Here is a 6158-nt window from a genome sequence, read left to right as displayed (position 1 = left end):
TAGCCCTGGCTGTCCTGAACTCACTCTGTAGACCAGGCTGGCCTCGAACTCAGAAATCCGCCTGCCTCTGCCTCCCGAGTGCTGGGATTAAAGGCGTGCTGCTGCTGTCTTTTTAATTGTTCTTCCTTTTGATTTCTTTTTTCTGTTCCTTTAAATGCTTACCTTTAACACTTGTTTAATAGTGCGTGTTGTGTGCATGTAGATGCATTTATGCTAAAGCATGTGTGTGCAATCAGAGGAAAGTTTGCAGGCGGCAGTTCGTCCCAGTAGTTTCTGAGGATGAACTCGGGTTGTCCAGCTTGCTGGCAAGTGCCTTCCCCCTGAGCTATCAGTGGCTCTTCTTGGTGTTTTTGAAATAGGTTCTAGGCAGCCAAGGCTGGCCTTGAACTTCTTATCCTTCTGTCTTTATCTCCCAAGTGACGGGATTACTGCTGTATGGCACCTCATTCAACTCATTTTTCTCTCCCTCCATAATTTCCTGTCCCCCTCTTCCCCTTCCTCCCTCCTTTCCTTCCTTCCATTTCTTAGTAATGGTCTCCCTATGTTGTTCAGGCTGGCCTTGAACTACCGGGCTTAAATTACCCTCTTGACTCAGTTTCCCAGGTAGCAAAGGATACACACACACACACATAATAAAATATAAGATGATGTTTTAAAAATAATTATTTTATGTGAATAAATGTCTTGCTTGCATGGCTGTAATGAGTGCACCACATTTGTGTCTGGTGCCTGAGACACAAGTCATCCGAGGGCATTGGGTTCCCTAGAAGAGACATTAATCATGATTGTGACCATGTAGGTCCTAAACAGGAGCAGTAGGTGCTATTAACTACTGAGACATCTTTCCAGTTCCCAAAATGATGTTTTAAGTGTGTATGTGTGTGCGTATGTGTGTATGTGTGTGTATGTGTGCATGCATGTGTGTGTATGTGTGCGTGCATGTGTGTGCGTGTGTGTATGTGTGTGTGTGCAAATATGTGTATGTGTGCGTGTGCGTGCACGTGCATATGCCTGCACATATAGAGATCAGCGGACAGCTTGCAGGCGCTGGTTCTCTCCTGCTACACGGGCTCTGGGGATGAAACTCAGGCTTGGTGGCAAGTATCTTTACTGGCTGAAATGTAATGAGAGTTTTGGTTTCTTTGAAAACACAGAAGCACTATGGGAATCTGGTTTCCTTTCACTCCCAGGTGTGGCCTATGGCGCTGCTTCAGACTGTCCTCAGCAGCTGGCTACAATTTGCCCCGTGCTCTAGCAGGGGTGTGATTTTGCCAGCAGCAGATAGTTTTTGTGACTGTATGACATTTGGAATTCTGGGGCGTTATCAGAGGGCATATGAAAGCTGAGAGCAGGGGTGGGTTGTCTGCTGCTGCTTGTTGTTGGTTACTGTTTGTTAAGTAGTTGTAAGGAAAGAAGAAAACAAGAAGAAACAAGATATCCTGACAGTGAAGATCAAATTTGCCCCAAGGAACTCAATGCCCCTAATCAGCAGGAAGTAGTCTAACTCTAAGTGCCCCCTTTCCTTTCTATCCCTTTTCCCTCTCCTATTGAAAGTTAGGGGGTTGAAAGGTAGAGAAGAGTGGGGCCTAGCAAACACAGGAGTGGATGCTCACAGTCAGCTATTGGATGGATCACAGGGCCCCCAATGGCGGAGCTAGAGAAAGTACCCAAGGAGCTAAAGGGATCTGCAACCCTATAGGTGGAACAACATGATGAACTAACCAGTACCCCGGAGCTCTTGTCTCTAGCTGCATTTGTAGCAGAAGATGGCCTAGTCGGCCATCACTGGAAAGAGAGGCCCATTGGACTTGCAAACTTTATATGCCCCAGTACAGGGGAACGCCAGGGCCAAAAAGGGGGAGTGGGTGGGTAGGGGAGTGGGGGGTGGGTATGGGGGACTTTTGGGATAGCATTGGAAATGTAAATGAGGAAAATACCTAANAAAAAAAAAAAAAGAACTCACAAAGTAGCTAAAGACAGGCTACACTGAAACACCTTGCCAAAAAAAACTGTTTGTTTTCTTTGTTTTGTATTGGTTTTCCTGAGACAGTCTTACTATTGTTGGTCTTACAGCCTGGGTCTAAGTGCAGAGATCACAGGTCTGTGCCCTTGAACTCAAGAGATCGGCCTGTCTCTCTCTACCTCCCAAGTGCTGGGATCAAAGGCTAGCATCACCATTGAGTAGCTCCTGTTACTCTTCATAGCTCTGAGACATCAACAATCATGGTTCCAATGACTATGTGATTCCAGGCTCCTGACTGGTCTCTGGTTGACACATACCACTCAGTCCCTGAATCTGGCTTCTTCCTTCCAAACAAACAGCTAACAGCAGCTCATCCACATAGTTGGACGGAGCCATCAGCTCCACTCCCCTTTTCTTGCTGAGTCATATGTCAGTGACCAGATGAACCACAATCTGTTTTATCCACTCACCTTGATGGGCACTTGAGCTGCTCCCCATTTGGAGCTTTTATGAATGAAGCTGCTATGATTGTTCATGTATGAAGGTCTATGTAGGCACAGGTTGCATTCTCTTGAGTAAATACCTAGGAATGGAATTATTGGGTCATAAAGTAAGTATGTATTTTACTGTACAACAAAACAGTCAAGAGGGTTGGAAATATGACTCAGTGGCTTGGAAAGATGACTCAGTAGCTGTGCACACTGGCTGCTCTTCCAGAGGATCTGGGTTCAATTCCCAGCACCCACTTGGTAATTGACAACCACCTGTAACTTCATTTCCAGGGTATCTGATGCCCTCTTCTGGCCTATACGTGTACTGTAGTCATGTGGCACACATACATACATGCAACTTAAACACCCATACACATTTAAAATTAATTAAACTTAAATAAACCTTAGTTTAAAAAAATCCATTGTTTGCTGGCCAGTGAGGGTCTGGGGCATGGCTCAGAGGTAGAGTGTTGGCCCAGCCTGCCCATGACTATGGACTTATATGCGGCCCCATAAGGAAATAAAGAGAAATTAAAGCTTTTAGTATAAAGGGAAGCTTAAGATGGCTGTAAGTTTATGTATATGGGCCACAAAATGAAGGGGAGGAGAGATAAGGGAATTTAATCAGTTAACAGCTGCAGGCCAAACCAATGGAAAATCATTCTGTGTTCAAAACAAAACAAAACAAACAAGCAAACAAAAAACATTTGCTGTGCATGAGTGTGCATGCTGTAGTGCGTAGGTGTGGAAGTCGCATGACAACTGGGGGAGTCTGATGCCTCCTTCCGGCACACAGGGTCTTTACCTGCTGAGCCCCGTCTCTGCTTCCATTCTGCATTTTTTTCCAGACAGGGTTTCTCTGTATAACAGCCCTGGCTATCCTAAATTCGATCTGTAGACTAGGCTGGCCTAGAACTGGTTTTCCTCTACCTCCCCAGTGCTGGGATTAAAGGCATGAGGCACCAAGCCTGGACTATTCTGCATTCTTTAGTGTTTTCATATCCCTGGCTGGCCTGGAGCTTCTGCATACACTAGGAACTTGGAATTTAAGGTACATTTCAGTAGACAGTACTCTCTATAATGGATAATTCAAACTCTGGGCATTGTAGCATGTTGCTTAGAGTTCCCCCCAACCCAGTAACAACCTAGGACTTCTTAGGATGGTATCCCAACCCTAAACTTCCCACTCACCATTGTCTGCCTGTTTAGAGCCAGAGAAGATTCCAGAAGGCTTTTGTGCGTGTGCTTGCACTGGCCTTGTAGCTGGTAGCTATTAATGCCAGGACCAGTCCTGCCCTGGCTAACATCCACAACAACTTAACAAGCACATATATTACACACAGCCCTCCACCTTAGAAGTTTCTATGTGTTTTGTGCTTTGCTGTGCTAGGGATCCTGCTGGGTCAGCGAGACCAGGGAACTCTGGCCCACCCTCAGCCTCCCAAGAATTCTGATTGAACAGAAAAGTCTAAGACTATGACCGCAGGTTTTTGTTTGTTTGTTTGTTTCATAAACTACAAGAGAAAGGAATAAAGCTAGTTTTGGCTCCTGAAGAAACAAAGCCAAAACAAAACATGGAGTCCTCCGTCTTGGCAGTATTAGGCATTCTCACAGGGGCCATTACTGGACAAAGATTACCTTTTCTATAAATGGTGTTGAGACGATTGGAAATTCTTTTTTTTTAAAGGTTTATGTATTTATTTTATGTATTATAAGTACACTGTAGCTGTCTTCAGACTCACCAGAAGAGGGCATCAGATCTCATTACAGATGGCTGTGAGCCACTGCATGGTTGCTGGAATTTGAACTCAGTACCTTTGGAAGAACAGTCAGTGCTCTTAACCACTGAGCCATCTCTCCAGCCTGAAATAACTTTATTTTATTTGTTTGTTTGTTTGTTTGTTTTTCAAGACAGGGTATCTCTGTGTAGCCCTGGCTGTCCTGGAACTCACTCTGTAGACAAGGCTGGCCTCCACCTACAGATATCTGCCTGCCTCTGTCTCTGCCTCCTGAGTGCTCGGATTAAAGGCATGTTCCACCACCATCTGACTGGAAATGACGTTAATTTTTAAAAAAGATTTATTTATTTATTATATGTGAGTACACTGTAGCTGTCTTCAGACACTCTGGGAGAGGGTGTTAGATCTTGTTACGGATGGTTGTGAGCCACCATGTGGTTGCTGGGATTTGAACTCAGGACCTTCAGAAGAGCAGTCGGTACTCTTAACCGCTGAGCCATCTCACATTAATTTTTAAATTTAACTTTTTTATTTTATGTGTATGAATGTCCCTGCATGTATATCTGTGCCCCATAAGTATGCAGTACCGTGGAGGCCAGAAGAGGGAGACGTAACCCCAGGACCTGTCACATAGGTACTGGAAGTTGAACACTGGTCCTCTAGAGAAGCCACCAATGCTCTGATTGGCTACTTCTCCAGCCCCAAGGAACCTATAGAAGGCGTAAGGAAGTGTGGGTGGGCTCTAAGGTTTTGTAGGTTTTTTTTTTTTCTCACTTCCTGTTCTCTCTGCTTCTTGTGTGGATGAAATATGACCAGCCCTGACGCCGCCATGGCACATCACTCCCTCTGGCACCTTGGGCTAAAATGAACCCTTTCTTCCTTCAGTTGCTTATCATAATTGAAAAGTAATTAATACACTCCCACAATGAGTAAATAAATAAATACAACACCGCCCCCCAACCCTTTTAAAAGGATAAATTAGAGCTGGATGTGGAAGCTCACTCACACCTGCAATCCCAACACTCTAGAGCAGTGGCCCTCAACCTTCCTAATGCTGCCACCCTTCACCACAGAACCTTATGCTGTGCCCTCCCAACCAGAGAATTATTTCATTGCTACTTCATAACTATAATTTTGCTTCTGTTATGAATCATAATATAAATATGTGATATGTGACTCCCAAGGGGGTCTCAACCTATGGATATAGAACCTCTGATCTAGCGGTAAAGACAGGAAGATCATACATTCAAGGCCATCTTTGGTTACAGAGTTAGAGGCCAGTCAGTCTCATAATAAATAAATACACTTTAAAAATAAAAAAAATGTCTGGACTCTTAAAGCGTCTGGCTCCGGGCGGTGTGTTGGGGTCTGTGGTGTCTAATAATTGCTAACATAACAGCTGTGGGGAAAGCAAATGCACTCGGGGCCCCTGAGGAATGGCTCACTGCAGTTGTCCAGGCCTGACTATGATTATGCTGAGTGCCAGAATCTGGGCTCCATATGGCAGCCTTGATGCAGGGCAGGAGGAATGTGGGTGGAGACCTGTGTGGGAAACAGCTGACATAGAGGGCCTGTCTTACAGCCCCACTGGGCTTCTGGTTGAATTCAAAAAAGACAGAGAATATACATACATACAAACATACATACATACATACATACATACATACCTATCTGGGTTACCAAGTGATCAAGTGAGACTAGACTATGGGGGACAAAAGATACATAAGAAGAAGGGAAGAAAGTAAGTGAGAAGAGGGCTGGGCTGTAGGGTTGGTGGGGCACTTGCCCAGCAGTCACAAAGCTCTGGGAGTGATCTCCAGCACTGCATAAACCAGGCATGAAAGACCACACCTGCGACCCCGGCACTTAGAGCTACGAGGGTCAGAAGTTCAAAGACATCCTTGGCTACAAAGCAAATGTGAGGCCTGGACTGCCTAAAACTAAGTCTTTTTTTTTTTTTTTTTT

General features: G+C 44.9%; 1 protein-coding gene across 3 annotated transcripts in view; it reads right to left on the bottom strand.

The window, feature by feature from the left end:
• Positions 1-6158, bottom strand: part of Fbxo17 (F-box protein 17) — a 26462-nt gene that overhangs the window by 11424 nt on the left and 8880 nt on the right. For all 3 annotated transcript variants that reach the window (XR_002378357.1, XM_021167352.2, XM_029479988.1), the window contains exon 2: positions 2434-2546. The gene's annotated coding sequence lies outside the window, so the exon portion shown is untranslated. The remainder of the gene's footprint in view (positions 1-2433; positions 2547-6158) is intronic.

The sequence above is a fragment of the Mus caroli genome, chromosome 7, assembly GCF_900094665.2.
Source record: "Mus caroli chromosome 7, CAROLI_EIJ_v1.1, whole genome shotgun sequence".
Classification (NCBI taxonomy): Eukaryota; Metazoa; Chordata; class Mammalia; order Rodentia; family Muridae; genus Mus; species Mus caroli.
The sequence above is the reverse complement of the archived record's forward strand: the minus strand, read 5'-3'. Positions and strand labels throughout refer to the sequence as shown.